We start from the raw sequence: 16,745 nt of genomic DNA, 5'->3' as shown, positions 1-16,745 counted from the left end.
TTCGAGTTAAATTTATACCCAGTCACTTTTCTGAAGGTGTTTATTAGGTTTAGTAGTTGTCTGGTTGAACTTTTGGGATCACTTAAATATACAATCTTATCGTGTGCAAATAGTGATATTTTGACTTCTTCCTTTCCAATCCGTATCCCGTTTATATTATTTTCTTGTCTGATTGCTCTGGGTAGAACTTCAAGAACTATATTGAAGAAGTAGGGAAAGAGTGGCCAGCCTTGTCTAGTCCCTGATTTTAGTGGGATTGCTTCATGTTTATTTCCGTTTAGTTTAATATTAGCTACTGGTTTGGTGTATATGAATTTTACTATGTTTAGATATGGGCCTTGAATTTCTGTTCTTTCCAGGTCTCTTATCATGAAGGGGGGTTGAATTTTGTCAAATTCTTTCTCAACATCTAATGAAATGATCATGTGGTTTTTATCTTTCAATTTGTTTATATAGTGGATTACGGTGACGGTTTTTCGTATATTAAACCATCCCTGCATTTCTGTGATGAAGCTGATTTGATCATAATGGATGATTGTTTGGATGTGCTCTTGGATTTGGTTTTCAAGAATTTTATTAAGTATCTTTGCGTCGATATTCGTAAGGGAAATTGATCTGAAGTTCTCTTTCTATGTTGGGTCTTTGTGTGGTTTAGGTATAATAGTAATTCTGTCTTCACAGAAGGAATTCGGTAGCGCTACGTCTGTTTTAAATTTCTGGAATATTTGGATAGTATTGGTATGAGGTCTTCTATGAAGGTCTGATAGAATTCTGCACTAAACCCGTCTGGACCTGGGCTCTTTTTGGTTGGGAGACTTTTAATGACTGCTTCTACTACTTTAGGAGTTATGGGGTTGTTTCAATGGTTTATTTGTTCCTGATTTAACTTTGGTAACTGGTATCTGTCTAGGAAATTGTCCATTACGTGCAGATTTTCAAGTTTTGTTGAATATAGGATTTTGTAGTAAAATCTGACGATTTTTTGAATTTCCTCTGATTCTGTTGTTATGTTTCCCTTTTCATTTCTGATTTTGTTAATTTGGACACACTCTCTGTGTCCTCTTGTTAGTGTGGCTAAGGGTTTATCTATCTTGTTCATTTTCTCAAAGAACCAGCTTTTGGCTCTGTTGATTTTTTGTATAGTCCTTTTTGTTTCTACTTGGCTGATTTCAGCTCTGAGTTTCATTATTTCCTGCGTTCTACTCCTCCTGGGTGTATTTGCTCCTTTTTGTTCTAGAGCTTTTAGGTGTGCTGTCAAGCTGTTGACCTATGCTCTCTCCTGTGTCTTTCTGCAGGCACTCAGAGCTATGAGTTTTCCTCTTAGCACAACTTTCGTTTTGTCCCATAAGTTTGGGTATGTTGTACCCTCATTTTCATTAAATTCTAAGAAGTCTTTAATTTCTTTATTTCTTCCTTTTCTAGGATATCATTGAGTAGAGCATTGCTCATCTTTAATTTCTTTCTTCAGAAGCTTGAAGTTCTTATCATACAGATCTTTCTCTTGCTTGGTTAAAGTCACACCGAGTTATTTTATATCAATTGGGACTATTATGAAGGGTGTCATTTCCCTAATTTCTTTCTCGGCTTGTTTCTTTTTTGTATAGAGGAAGGCTACTGATTTATTTGAGTTAATTTCATACCCAGCCACTTTGCTGGAGGTGTTTGTGTATTTTATGTATTTACATTTCAAATGTTATCCCCTTCTTTGACTCTCCCATTCCTCTCCACAACCCCTGATTCTATGAAGACTTTCTTAATATATAGAGCATTAATGTTAATAGACAGTACTGGAAAATTAATCATAAGACAAATTGTCAACTTTGGGACAAAATATCAATAATGAATATTAGATCAATATTACCTGTTTGCTAATGGATAAAAGACATTTTGAACAGGAACTGTGACCATGCCCCCTCACAGAAGGTGAGTGAGGACCTTGTGTACTGTTGATTTTGCACTGATATACATGTGACGGTCAGAGATTGCCATTGACTTCCTCTCACTTTCCACACACGTGGAGCTAAGTGTGTAGTGGTCAGAGGGCAGAGCCAACTGACGGTTCTGTTCTACCACATTGTGGCTTCTGAGGACTGAACTCAGGCCATCAGGCCCCCCTGTGGGTTCCACCTCTAGTCCCTCTGTTCTGGAGACAAACTTTACTCTCCCACGTTCCTGGTGTTATTGATTTATTATCTTGGAGCACATTGATACTCACACTTGCAGGCAAGTAAGCTCTGGGGCTCCCGTTATCCCCACATCTACAGTCAGTTTCTCAGGGCAAATGTTTTACCAAGTGAGTTTTACCTGCCACCACAGCCCTTCATTTTTTTGGGAGGGGGTTGTTTGATATTTTTTTATTTCCATTTCAAATGTTATCTCCTTTCCTGGTTTCCCATCCATGTACAGCCTATCACATCGCCCCTTCCCAATTTCTATGTGGGTTTTCCCCCACCCATCTACTCACCTCTTCCCACCTCACTGCTTTAGCATTTTCTTACACTGGGGGATAGAGCCTTGGCAAGACCAAGGGCTTCTCCTCCAATTAGTTCCCAATAAGGCCATCCTCTGCTACATATGCACCTGAGGCCATGGGTCAGCCAATGTGTACTCTGTAGATGGAGGGACATCTGAATTCTTTCCAGCGCCTGGCATTTACAAATAAGGGTTCTATGAACATAATGGAGCATGTTTCCTTGCTATATTTTGGAGCCCCTTTTGGGTATATGCCCACTAGGGGGTATAGCTGGGTCCTCAGGTAGTACTATGTCCAATTTTCTGAGGAACTTACAAACTAATTTCCAGAATTATTTTGCCAGCTTGCTCTCCCACATACAGTGGAGGAGTGTTCCTCTTTCTCCACATCCCCATCAACATTTGTTGTCACCTTAGATTTTGTCCTTAGTCATTCTGAGTGGTGTGAGGTCAAATCTCAGCATTTTCTTGGTTTGATTTTTTCTGATGATTAAGGATGTTTAATAGTTCCTTAGGAGCTTCAGGGCCATTTGATATTCCTCAGCTTAGAATTCTTTGTTTAGCTCTTTACCTCATTTTGTAGTAGAGTTATTTGATTTTCTGCAGTCTAAACTTCTAGATTTCTTTATATATATTACATATTACCCTTCTATCAGATATAGGATTGGTAAAGATCTTTTCCCAATCTGTTGTTTTCCATTTTGTCCTAATGACAGTGTCCTTTTCCTTGCATAATCTTTGCAATTTTTTGAGGTCCCATTTGTTGAATCTTGATCTTAAAGCATAAGCTATTGGTGTTCTATTCAGGAAATTTTCCCTAGTGCCCACGTGTTCCAGGGTCTTCCCCAATTTTCCTTTCATTATTTGGAGTGTATCTTCTTCTATGTGGAGATCCTCAATTCGCTTGGATTTTAGCTGTGTACGGGGTGATAAGAAACATTTGATTTGCATTGTCCATGCTGACTGCTGGTTGATCCAGCAACATTTGTTCAAAATGCCATATTTTTTCCAGTGGATGGTTTTAGGTCCTTTGTCAAACATCAAGGGCCCAAAGGTGTGTGGGCTCATTTCTGGGTCTCCACTTCTATTCCATTGATCTGCCTGTCTGAATCTGTACCAAACCATACAGGTTTTATCACTATTGCTATATAATACAGCTTGAGGCCTGGGATGGTGATTCTCCCAGAAATTCTTTTATAGTTGAAGATAGTTTTCACTATCCTGGATTTCTTGTCATTTCAAACGAATTTGCAAATTGCTCTTTCTACCTCTATGAAGAATAGAGTTGAAATTTTCATGGGGATTACATTGAATTTGTAAATTCCCTTTGGTCAGATGGCCATTTTACATTTTTATTCCCGTCAATCCATGAGCATGGGAGATCTTCCCATCTTATGAGATCTTTTTCAAATTCTTTCTTCAGAAACTTGAAGGTCTTGTCAAAGAGATCATTCACTTGCTTGGTTAGAGTAACACCGAGGTATTTTTTTAACATCTGTTACTATTGTGAAGTGCATTATTTCCCTAATTTCTTTTTGAGCCTGTTTATCCTTTGAATAGAGGAAGGCTACTGATTTTAGTGGTATTTCTTCAAGTTTATCTCCATTTAGTTTGCTGTTGGCTACTGGTTTGCTGTATATTGTTTTTACTATGTTTAGATTTGGGACTTGAATTCCTGATCTTTCCAAGACTTTTAAAATGAAGGCTAGCCTTCATTCTTTTTTTTTTACTTTAAATATATTATAGCTTTTATTAGATACAAGTTTATTTAGATTTGTTTTGACTGTGGCAAACTTAACTAGCTCCAGAGATAATGTTGGCAATTTTGAATCAATCCCTTTCTGTGAGCACACAGTGGCATTACTGAGCTAATTAATGTTCTCTAAATGCCTGGAGCCATCTGGAGCTAGACAGGATTAGTGTCTCAAGAGGGACAGATAAAAGCCCTTTTGGAGGCTTCTATCCTATTCTACAGTGCCCGTATCTAAAACAAACCACGAACAGCAAAATCCCATAAATCAGTTAGTCAGTAAATAGATAATGTGATACCTAGAAAAGCAATACATAAGTATCAAGCTACTCTTTGGTTGGTGTTTTAGTCTCTGGGGACTCTGCGATTCTGGTTGGTTGATAGTGTTGTTCTTCCTGTGGTGTTGAAACCCCTTCAGCTCCTCCAGTCTGTTTCCTCCTCCTCCTCCTCCTCCTCCTCCTCCTCCTCCTCCTCCTCCTCCTCCTCCTCCTCCTCCTCCTCCTCCTCCTCCTCAGGCTGCTGCTGCTGCTGCTTTATTCCCTTTCCTAGTTTCCTCTCCATATGACCCCATCCCCTCCCCCTTCCCTATAAGGGTATTCTCCCCCCAAACCCACACCCTTTACAACCTACCCCTATATTCCCCTGCACTGTGGGTCCACCCAGGGTAGGACCAAGGGTTTCCCCTTCCACTAGTGTTCAACAAGTCTATTCTCTGATACATATGCAGTTGGAGCCCTGGGTCCATGTATACTCTTTGGGTAGTGGTTTAGTCCCTGGGCATCTCTGACATTGTTGTTCTTATCGGGTTGCAAGCACCTTCAGCTCTTTCAATCCTTTCTCTAATTCCCCAAAAGGGAGTCCTGTTCTAAGTTCAGTAGTTTGCTGTTAGTGTTCACCTCTGCATTTGACATGCTCTGGTTGTGTCTCTCAGGAGACATCTATATCCGGTCCGTGTCATCACACATTTCTTAGCTTCATCAGTCAAATGTAGTTTTGGTGGCTGTATATGTATGGGCCACATGTGGGGCAGGCTCTGAATGGCTGTTCCTTCAGGCTCTGCTCTAAACTTTGCCTCTATTTCCCTCCTATGGATATTTCTGTTATCCCATTTCAGAAGGAGTGGAAGCATCTGTATTTTATTCATCCTTTGTCATGAGCTTCATGTGGTCTGTGGATTGCATCTAGAGTAATTCGAGGTTTTCGGCTAATATCCACTTATGAATGAGTGCATACCATGTGTGTTTTTCTGTGATTGGGTTACTTCACTCAGCATGATATTTTCTAGTTCATTCCATTTGCCTATGAATTTCATGAAGTCATTGTTTTTGATTGCTGAGTAGTACTCCATTGTGTAGATGTACCTTATTTTCTGAATCCACTCCCCTGTTGAAGGGCATCTGGGTTCTTTCCAGCTTCTGGCTATTATAAATAAGGCTGCTATGAACATAGTGGAGCGTGTTTCCTGGTTGTTTGTTGGGGCATCTATTGGGTATATGCCCAGGAGAGGTGTGGCTGGGTCCTCAGGTAGTGGAATTTTCTCAGGAACCTCCTGGCTGATTTCCAGAGTGGTTGTACCAGTCTGCAATCCTACCAACAATGGAAGAGTTTTCCTCTTTATCCACATCCTGGCCAGCATCTGCTGTCACCTGAGTTTTTTTATCGTAGCCATTCTTACTGGTGTGAGTGGAATCTCAGGGTTTTTTGATTTGTACACCCCTGATGACTAAGTATGCTAAACATTTCTATAGGTGCTTCTCAGCCATTTGATATTCCTCAGCTGAGAATTCTTTGTTTAGCTCTGAACCCAAATTTTAATAGGGTTATTTGGCTCTCTGGATTCTAAGTTCTTGGTTTTGTTTTTTGTTTTTTTTTTTTTTTGTATATTTTCGATATTAGCCCTGCATCAGATGTAATATTGGTAAAGATCTTTTCCAAATCTGTTGGTTGCTGTTCTGTTCTATTGAAAAGTATCCATTGCATTACAGAAGCTTTGCAGTTTTATGAGGTTCCATTTGTCAATTTTTGACCTTAGCACATAAGTCATTGTTGTTTTGTTTAGGAAAATTTCCCCAGTGCCCATGTGTGTGAGTCTATTCTCCAGTTTTTCTTCCATTAGTTCCAGTGTATATGTTTTAATGTTGATGTTCTTGATCCACTTGGACTTAAGCTTTGTACAGGGAGATAAGAATTGTTTGATTTGTATCTTTTACATGCTAACCTATTGAATGAGCACCATTTATTGAAAATGCTATCTTTTTACAAATGGATGGTTTTTGCTCTTTGTCAAAGATCAATTGACCAAAGGTGGGTGGGTTCAGGTCTGGGTCTTCAATTATATTTCACTGATCTGTCTAGCTGTCTATGTTACTAAGCCATACAGCTTTTTTTCCACTATTGCTCTGTAATACTGCTTGAGGTCAGGAATGATGATTTCCCCAGAAGTTCTTTTATCATTGAGTATAGGTTTTGCTATCCTGGTTTTTTTTATTCCAAATGAATTAGTAAATTGCTCTTTCTATGTCTGAAGAATTGAGTTGGATTTTTGATGGGGATTGCAGTGAATCTGTAGATTGCTTTTGGCAAAATGACCACTTTTACTATATTAATCCTGCTAATCCATGAGAATGTGAGGCCGTTCCATCTTCTGATATCTTCTTCAATGTCTTTTCAGAGACTTGAAGTTCTTGTTATACAGATCTTTCACTTATTTCGTTAAAGTCACACTGAGGTATTTTATATTATTGCGACTATTGTGAAGGGTGTCATTTCCCCTAATTTTACTCAGCCTGTTTTTCCTTTGAGTGGAGGAAGGCTACTAATTTTTTTGAGTCATTTTGTATCCAAAAATTTGCTGAAGTTAATATCAGGTTTTGTAATTCTCTGGTGGACCTTTTGGCGTCACTTAAATATAATATCCTATCGTTGGCAAATAGCCATATTGTGACATCTTCCCTCCCACTTTGTATCCCTTGACCTCCTTTTGTTGTCTGACTGCTCTGGCTCGGAAATCCAGGGCTGTATTGAATAAGTAGTTACAGTGCAGGCAGCCTTATCTAGTCCCTGATTTTAGTGGGATTTCATCAAGTTCCTCTCCATTTAGTTTGATGTTAGTTACTGGTTCACTGTATATTGTTTTTACTATGTTTAGTTATGGGTTTTGATTTCCTGATCTTTCCAGGACTTTTTTTTTTGTTGTTGTTTTCTCTTTATTACAAAATATAACATTTATGCAATGAAATATTGTACCTGAGCCATACCTTTTACATAATAAAGTATAAAATGTATGTGCTACTGAAAAAGATGAGTTCATTATCATATAATGGATAGAAGTTATATAATAATTATAAGATAAAACCATTAAATACACATATACTTTATAGTAGAGAAAACAATCTTTGAATTTTAGAAATGGTCCTGGGGTTAGAAACTTGTTGAAGTCAATTTTTTTTATTAATTTGAGTATTTCTTATTTACATTTCGAGTGTTATTTCCTTTCCCGGTTTCTGGGCAAATATCCCCCTAATCCCTCCCCCTCCCCTTCGCTATGGGTGTTCCCCCTCCCCATCCTTCCCCCATTGCTGCCCTCCTCCCAACAATCACGTTCACTGGGGGTTCAGTCTTAGCAGGACCCAGGACTTCCCCTTACACTGGTGCTCTTACTAGGATATTCATTGCTTCCTATGAGGTCAGAGTCCAGGGTCAGTCCATGTATAGTCTTTAGGTAGTAGCTTAGACCCTGGAAGCTCTGGTTGCTTGGCAGTGTTGTTCATAAGGGGTCTTGAGCCCCTTCGAGCTCTTCCAGTTCTTTCTCTGATTCCTTCAATGGGGTCCTATTCTCAGTTCAATGGTTTGCTGCTGGCATTCGCCTATGTATTTGCTGTACTCTGGCTGTGTCTCTCAGGAGAGATCTACATCCCGCATCTGTCAGCCTGCCCTTCATTGCTTCATCCATCTTGTCTGACTGGGTGGCTGTATATGTATGGGCCACATGTGGGGCAGGCTCTGAATGGGTGTTCCTTCTGTCTCTCTTTTAATCGTTGCCTCTCTATTCCCTGCCAAGGGTATTCTCGTTCCACATTTCAAGAAGGAGTGAAGCATTCACGTTTTAATCATCCGTCTTGAGTTTCCTTTGTTCTAGGCATCTAGGGTAATTCAAGCATTTGGGCTAATAGCCACATGTCAATGAGTGCATACCATGTGTGTTTTTCTGTGATTGGGTTACCTCACTCAGGATGATATTTTCCAGTTCCAACCATTTGCCTACGAATTTCATAAAGTCATTGTTTTTGATAGCTGAATAATATTCCATTGTGTAGATGTACCACATTTTCTGTATCCATTCCTCTGTTGAAGGGCATCTGGGTTCTTTCCAGCTTCTGGCTGTTATAAATAAGGCTGCTATGAACATAGTGGAGCACGTGTCTTTTTTATATGTTGGGGCATCTTATGGGTATATGCCCAAGAGAGGTATAGCTGGATCCTCAGGCAGTTCAATGTCCAATTTTCTGAGTAACCTCCAGACTGATATCAAGAAAGGTTGTACCAGTCTGCAACCCCACCAACAATGGAGGAGTGTTCCTCTTTCTCCACATCCTCTCCAGCATCTGCTGTAACCTGAGTTTTTGATCTTAGCCATTCTCACTGGTGTGAGGTGAAATCTGAGGGTTGTTTTGATTTGCATTTCCCTTATGACTAAAGATGTTGAACATTTCTTTAGGTGTTTCTCAGCTATTCGGCATTCCTCAGCTGTGAATTCTTCTTTAGCTCTGAACCCCATTTTCTAATAGGGTTATTTGTCTCCCTGCGGTCTAACTTCTTGAGTTCTATGTATATTTTGGATATAAGGCCTCTATCTGTTGTAGGATTGGTAAAGATCTTTTCCCAATCTGTTGGTTGCCGTTTTATCCTAACCACAGTGTCTTTTGCCTTACAGAAGCTTTGCAGTTTTATGAGATCCCATTTGTCGATTCTTGATCTTAGAGCATAAGCCATTGGTGTTTTTTTCAGGAAATTTTTTCCAGTGCCCATGTGTTCCAGATGCTCCCTTAGTTTTTCTTCTATTAGTTTGAGTGTATCTGGTTTGATGTGTAGGTCCTTGATCCACTTGGACTTAAGCTTTGTACAGGGTGATAAGCATGGATCGATCTGCATTCTTCTACATGATTACCTCCAGTTGAACCAGCACCATTTGCTGAAAATGCTATCTTTTTTTCATTGGATGATTTTGGCTCCTTTGTCAAAAATCAAGTGCCCATAGGTGTGTGGGTTCATTTCTGGGTCTTCAATTGTCTTCCACTGGTCTATCTGTCTGTCTCTGTACCAATACCATGCAGTTTTTATCACTATTGCTCTGTAATACTGCTTGAGTTCAGGGATAGTGATTCCCCCTGAAGACCTTTTATTGTTGAGGATAGATTTAGCTATCCTGGGTTTTTTGTTATTCCAGATGAATTTGCAAATTGTTCTAACTCTTTGAAGAATTGAATTGGTATTTTGATGGGGATTGCATTGAATCTGTAGATCGCTTTTGGTAAAATGTCCATTTTTACTATATTAATCCTGCCAATCCATGAGCATGGGAGATCTTTCCATCTTCTGAGGTCTTCTTCAATTTCTTTCTTCAGAGTCTTGAAGTTCTTATTGTACAAATCTTTTACTTGCTTGGTTAAAGTCACACCGAGGTACTTTATATTATTTGGGTCTATTATGAAGGGTGTCGTTTCCCGAATTTCTTTCTCGGCTTGTTTCTCTTTTGTGTAGAGGAAGGCTAGTGATTTATTTGAGTTAATTTTATACCCAGCCACTTTGCTTAAGTTGTTTATCAGCTTTAGTAGTTCTCTGGTGGAACTTTTGGGATCACTTAAATGTACTACCATATCATCTGCAAATAGTGATATTTTGACTTCTTCTTTTTCAATCTGTATCCCTTTTGCCTCCTTTTGTTGTCTGATTGCTCTGTCTAGAACTTCAAGAACTGTATTGAATAAGTAGGGAGAGAGTGGGCAGCCTTGTCTCGTCCCTGATTTTAGTGGGATTGCTTCAAGTTTCTCTCCATTTAGTTTAATGTTAGCAACTGGTTTGCTGTATATGGCTTTTACTATGTTTAGGTATGGGCCTTGAATTCCTATTCTTTCCCAGACTTTTATCATGAAGGGGTGTTGAATTTTGTCAAATGCTTTCTCAGCATCTAATGAAATGATCATGTGGTTTTGTTCTTTCAGTTTGTTTATATAATGGATCACATTGATGGTTTTCCATATAGTAAGCCATCCCTGCATGCCTGGGATGAAGCCTACCTGATCATGGTGGATGATTGTTTTGATGTGCTCTTAGATTCGGTTTGCCAGAATTTTATTGAGTATTTTTGCGTCTATATTCATAAGGGAAATTGGTCTGAATTTCTCTTTCTTTGTTGGGTCTTTGTGTGGTTTAGTTACAAGAGTAATTGTGGCTTCATAGAAGGAATTTGGTAGTGCTCCATCTGTTTCAATTTTGTGGAATAGTTTGGATAATATTGGTATGAGGTCTTCTATGAAGGTCTGATAGAATTCTGCACTGAATCCGTCTGGACCTGGGCCCTTTTTGGTTGGGAGACCTTTAATGACTGCTTCTATTTCCTTAGGAGTTATGGGGTTGTTTATCTGGTTCATCTGTTCCTGATTTAACTTCGGTACCTGGTATCGGTCTAGGAAATTTTCCATTACCCGCAGATTTTCAAGTTTTGTTGAATATAGGCTTTTATAATAAGATCTGATGATTTTTTTAATTTCCTCTGAATCTGTAGTTATGTCTCCCTTTTCATTTCTGACTTTGTTAATTTGGACACACTCTCTGTGTCCTCTCCTTAGTCTGGCTAAGGGTTTATCTGTCCCGTTGATTTTCTCAAAGAACCAACTTTTGGTTCTGTTGATTCTTTCTATGGTCCTCTTTTTTTCTACTTGGTTGATTTCAGCTCTGAGTTTGATTATTTCCTGCCTTCTACTCCTCCTGGGTGTATTTGCTTCTTTTTGTTCTAGAGCTTTCAGGTGTGCTGTCAAGCTGCTGATATATGCTCTCTCCTGTTTATTTCTGCAGGCACTAAGAACTATGAGTTTTCCTCTTAGCACAGCTTTAATTGTGTCCCGTACGTGTGGGTATGTCGTACCTTCATTTTCATTAAATTCTAAGAAGTCTTTAATTTCTTTCTTTATTTCTTCATTGCCCAGGTTATCGTTTAGTATATTGGACCATCCTTTCATCCCTGGGCTGAAGCCTAACTGATCATGATGGGTGATTATTTTGATGTGTTCTTGCATTCACTTTGCAAGATTTTTATTGAGTATTTTTACATCAATAATCATAAGGGTAAATGGTCTCAAGTTCTCTTTCTTTGTTGGATTTTTGTGTGGTTTAGTTATAACAGTAACTGTGGTTTCAAAGAAGGAATTTGGTAGTGCTCTGCCTATTTCTGTTTTGGGAACTAATCTGGACAGTATTGATATGAGGTCTTCTATGAAGGCCTGATAGAATTCTGCAGTAAATTCATGGAGTCCTGGGTTCTCTTTGGTTGGGAGACTCTTAATAACTGCTTCTACTTCTTTAGGAATTATGGTGTTGTTTAGATGTTTATCTGTTTCTGATTTAACTTTAGTACCTTGTATTTGTCTAGAAAATTGTCTATTTCCTCCAGATTTTCCAGTTTTGTTGAATATATGCTTTTGTAGTGGGATCTGTTGATATTTTTAATTTCCTCAGATTTTTTTGTTATGTCTCCCTTTTCCCTTCTGATTTTGTTAATTTGGATACACTCTGGGTATTCTTGCTAAGGGTTTATCTATCTTGTTGATTTTGTCGAAGAACCAGCTCCTGCTTTTGTTGATTCTTTGTGTACTCCTTTTTTTAAAACTTGGATGATTTTAGCTCTTAGTTTTATTATTTCTTCCCTTCTATTCCTCTTGTGTGTATTTACTTCTTTTGGCTCTAGACTTTTTAGATGTGCTGTCAAGCTGCTGAGTATGCGCTCTCCTGTTTCTTTTGGCAGCACTCAGAGCTATGATTTTTCCTTTTAGTACTGCTCTCACTGTGTCCTAAATGTTTGGGTGTGTTGTATCTTCATTTTTATTAAATTCTAAGAAATCTTTTTTTTAAACTGGCATTATTTATTTATTTTTTGGCTTGTGAAACTTCCTTAATTTGTTGATGTAGCAGCAAATTTGAACTCTGCTATGCAAATGACAGAAGAAATCTGCTCAGCAATTAACTTTAGAGTTCAATTTCATAAAGGCAACATGCTATATGTGAAAAAATTACTAACTGAACTACAGGTATTAAATACTGAAAAAAAATTAACAGTTTATTATAATTTATCTTATTTAACAATCTAAGAAGTTCACGGCCATCAGCAGTTCCAGTGCAATTTTAGGTGCAATTGGGAATTCAGGAATTTCAGTGGAGCTGTTAGTATAGCGGACCTTGTAGGTAAAATACATGCACACTTCCGATAGCACATGTGAAGGGTCTCTCTAAAGTTGACCTCATTGGTTTCATTCTCCGCAAACTGACCTGGACCACTCAACATGGCCTTTATTGTTCCTGATGTTAATGCATGTTCTCTTTTTACAATAAATTCATGACCATCAGAAGATATTAATTTCATATACATGGCATCAGGGCCTTCACAGCCACCATAGGTTTTCTCCTCTCCATCCATTATGTTCTTATAAAATTCTATTTGATCCCAGAGGAACTTACTAGTTTCCTGGCGAGGCCGAGAAGCAGTCATCTAGTAACTTGCATCCGAAGGAAGTGCTAAGAAATCTTTAATTTCTATCATTAATTCTTCCTTGACCAAGTTTTCATTGAGTAGTGTGTTGTTAAACTTCAATGTATCTGAGGGCATTCTGTCATTATTGTTTTTATTGAAGACCAGCCTTTGTCCATGGTGATCTGATAGGACAAATAGAATTATTTCTATCTTCCTGTATCTATTGATGCCTATTTTTTTTGACAATTATATGGTCAATTTTCGAGGAGGTACTATGAGGTGCTGAGAAGAATGTAAATCCTTTTGTTTTATTATTTAATGTTCTATAAATATTTGTTAAATCCATTTAGTATATAACTTCTGTTAGTTTCTCTATGTCGCTGTTTAATTTCTGTTTCTCTTATCTGTCCATTGATGAGAATGTGGTGTTGAAAGTGGACAGATGTGTCTGTCTGTCCTGTGGTCTAAGGATGTTCCATACTTCTTGGTGTTTAGCTCTCTTCTCCATGGGATTTGAGATCAGGGAGCAGTGTGATGGGCTAGGCCCTCATTCGTATTTCATATTTTTTTGCTTGAAGGGGAATTGATAGCACACCAGCATATTTTCCGAAGTCCACATGCTTCTTAATCATTTTGTTATTTTAAGGTGTTTATTAGTTGTTAAGGTAGAGCTTCATATAAATAATCCAAGAATGAATTATAGTTTGAAAATATTCTTATGCTTATTGAATATTTTCTTCAAACTCTGATTTGTCCAACTATAGTTTTTCATTCTGTCAGTCCATTTATTCCTCACATGTAATTAAATGTCTATTGTGTATAATACACATTTTAATATATCTCAAGGTCAGGTTGGGGATTTGGCTCAGTGGTAGAGCCCTTGCCTAGCAAGCACAAGGTCCTGGGTTTGGTCCCCAGCTCCGAAAAAAAAATATAACTCAAGGACTTCCCATTCTTAAACCTTTATGTTTCTCTGCCCAGTCAAGCTTCCTTACATCATATAAATGTAAATATAGCATGAAATGACCCTTGCTTTTTGGAACTCTCATTTCATTTTGCTGAAACCTTTTTGAATCTCATATATAGGAGATTGGATGCCATAGTTTATCTCCTTCTACTTATATTTACCAAATTTAGTGTAAGTCCAGGGATACATTGACCATTTTAAAACAAAATGCAAGGTCCTGCTTTGCTACATTTTTGCTCCCGGGTTAACATGGATACTTTATTTATTACCTAAGCAATATGTTGTGATCCTAATGGTAGCAAATATAGAAAGCTTAATCATGGGCATAAAAAATGAAATTTGGATTGAAAAAGTCAAAGTATTGGTGACTGGGGATTTCAATTTTCATTTGTTTATAAAATTTACAGTGAAACAATTGGTCTGTAGATCTGCATCTGTAGGTCATGCCTATGATGTATCAATCATCCAGCTTAAGAAGCACAACATGTCAGTCACCCACAAGTCATACAGCTTATCAAAAATCTGTCCCCAACACCTACATCATCCAAAGTAAAAGCCCACAGCCTGGCTACCATCCATAAGAATTGCCCATGTCCTATCAGTCATCCACTGGAAATCCCCTCACCCTGTCAATCATCTACCAGCAACTCACAAAACCTGTCAGTCATCCAGAAGAAATTATCACAGTCTGTCAATCAGACATAACAAATGGCCATAGTCTGTTAATCACCCACAGGACATGGCGACTAACTTATATACAAACCTCTCAGAGCCGGTCAGTCTTACATTAGAAACTCCCATAGCCAGTCATTCAATGGAGAGACCCACAGCCTGTCAGTCTTTCACAACATATCTCAAAGCCTGTGGATTATTCATAGGTAGTGTCAACAGCCTATCACTCAGCCCCAGGAAACATATACCAACTTTGTCACTTGTCCAAAGGACAAGCCCACACTCTATCTGTCATTCATAGGAAATACCTACACCCTGTCCATCATTGATAAGAAATAGCCAAAGCCTGTCAACCATACATAGTATGTATCTACCATTGTTCAGTATGCATAACAAATATGCACAGACTTTCAGTCAGTCCTCCATGGTAAATGACTGCTACATGAAATCATCCATAGAAAGTACCCACAACCTGTAAGGCATTCATAGGAAAAACCAACAACCTGTCAATCATGTGTAGGAAAGAGTTGCCTGTTTGTCAGCTACATGGCACACCCCCAACTTGGTAGTCATCTGGGGGGAAAATCTATATCCTATCAATAACCCATAGGAATTGCCCATAGCCTTAGAACCATTTATAAGAAATTTCAATATCCTTTCAAACAGCCACAGTAAAGTCAACAGCCTCTCAGTCATCTATTAGAAACACGCACAGTCTGTCAGTCATCCACAGATCACATACATTGCGTGAGAGTCATCCATAGGAAAAGCTAAGTGCCTGTCATGCATACAAAGGAAATGAACACAACCAGTAAATCATGCATAGGAATCTTCAACAGTGTGTCAGTTATCAAGAGAAAATTCACACAGTCTTTCAATTATCCAACAGTATTCAATTAAGATTAAACAGAAAAATTTCCAAAATCCACAACCCTCACACACTGATATCATAAATAGGGACATGATAAACCTGGAGACAGCACACAATAAATCATGCCGAGAGCAAAGATCCATCTCTGCCTCAGGCTCCTCCTCCTACATCATTCAGACCTCAGGTTTGCCATGCAGAGCCGATCCTGTTACCATGCCTGCTTGAAATCAAATGGGGAGATGTTTGTGATGAGGAACTTCATCAATTTATTCTAATAGCTTTATAAAAATCATGTAGTGAAGGAAGCGCAGGATTTTGTTTCTGTTGACAGCACATTTTCAGAAGGGTTTAGTCCACGGTTTTTCTGCATACGGTAGCTAATTCTTCAGAGCTCCTGATAAAGCAGAAGAGTGTGTAATGTGAAAACAAGGCCCTGCCTTGTGTGTCCATTCAAGAGTCCAACCTCACCTTATTTCAATTATATTGACAATAGCAACAAGAAACGTCAGTAAAATGAAAGGAAATGCCTCATTGTGAATATGATCACATTTTACCATTGAAAGAAACACAGATGTTTAAACAATATGCACATAGAATTAATATTTAATTAATGAATTCTAGTGACAGGTTTACAACGTGCCTCAATGGTTTACATTCCTTTCTTTTATTCAGTATTTTTTCCTCCATCTTTATTAACTTGGGTATTTCTTATTTAAATTTCAACTGTTATTCCCTTTGCCGGTTTCTGGGCCAAATCCCCCAACCACTCCCCTTCCCCTACTATATGGGTGTTACCCTCCCCATCTTCCCCTGTTACTGCCCTCCCCCCAATAATCACGTTCACTGGGGGTTCAGTCATGGCAGGACCAAGGGCTTCCCCTTCCACTGGTGCTCTTACTAGGATATTCATTGCTACCTATGCAGTTGGAGCCCAGAATCAGTCCATGTATAGTCTTTGGGTAGTGGCTTAGTCCCTGGAAGCTCTGGTTGGTTGGCATTGTTGTTCATATGGCGTCTCATCCCCTTCAATCTCTTTCAGTCCTTTCTCTGATTCCTTCAACGGGGGTCCTGTTCTCAGTTCAGTGGTTTGCTGTTCGCGTTCGCCAATGTATTTGCCTTATTCTGGCTGTGTCTCTCAGGAAAGATCTATATCTGGTTCCTGTCAGCCTGCACTTCTTTGCTTCATCCATCTTATCTAGTTTGGTGGCTGTATATTTACGGGCCACATGTGGGGCAGGCTCTGAATGGGTGTTCCTTCAGCCTCTGTGCT

The 16,745-nt window shown here is 38.7% G+C and overlaps 1 pseudogene; it reads right to left on the bottom strand.

Annotated features, from left to right (window-relative positions):
• Positions 1-12,573: 12,573 nt before the first annotated feature.
• On the bottom strand, positions 12,574-12,989 carry LOC148000486 (elongin-C pseudogene; annotated as a pseudogene).
• Positions 12,990-16,745: the final 3,756 nt, after the last annotated feature.

The sequence above is a fragment of the Rattus norvegicus genome, chromosome 16, assembly GCF_021556685.1.
Source record: "Rattus norvegicus strain SHRSP/BbbUtx chromosome 16, alternate assembly SHRSP_T2T, whole genome shotgun sequence".
In the NCBI taxonomy this organism is placed as follows: domain Eukaryota; kingdom Metazoa; phylum Chordata; class Mammalia; order Rodentia; family Muridae; genus Rattus; species Rattus norvegicus.
The sequence above is the reverse complement of the archived record's forward strand: the minus strand, read 5'-3'. Positions and strand labels throughout refer to the sequence as shown.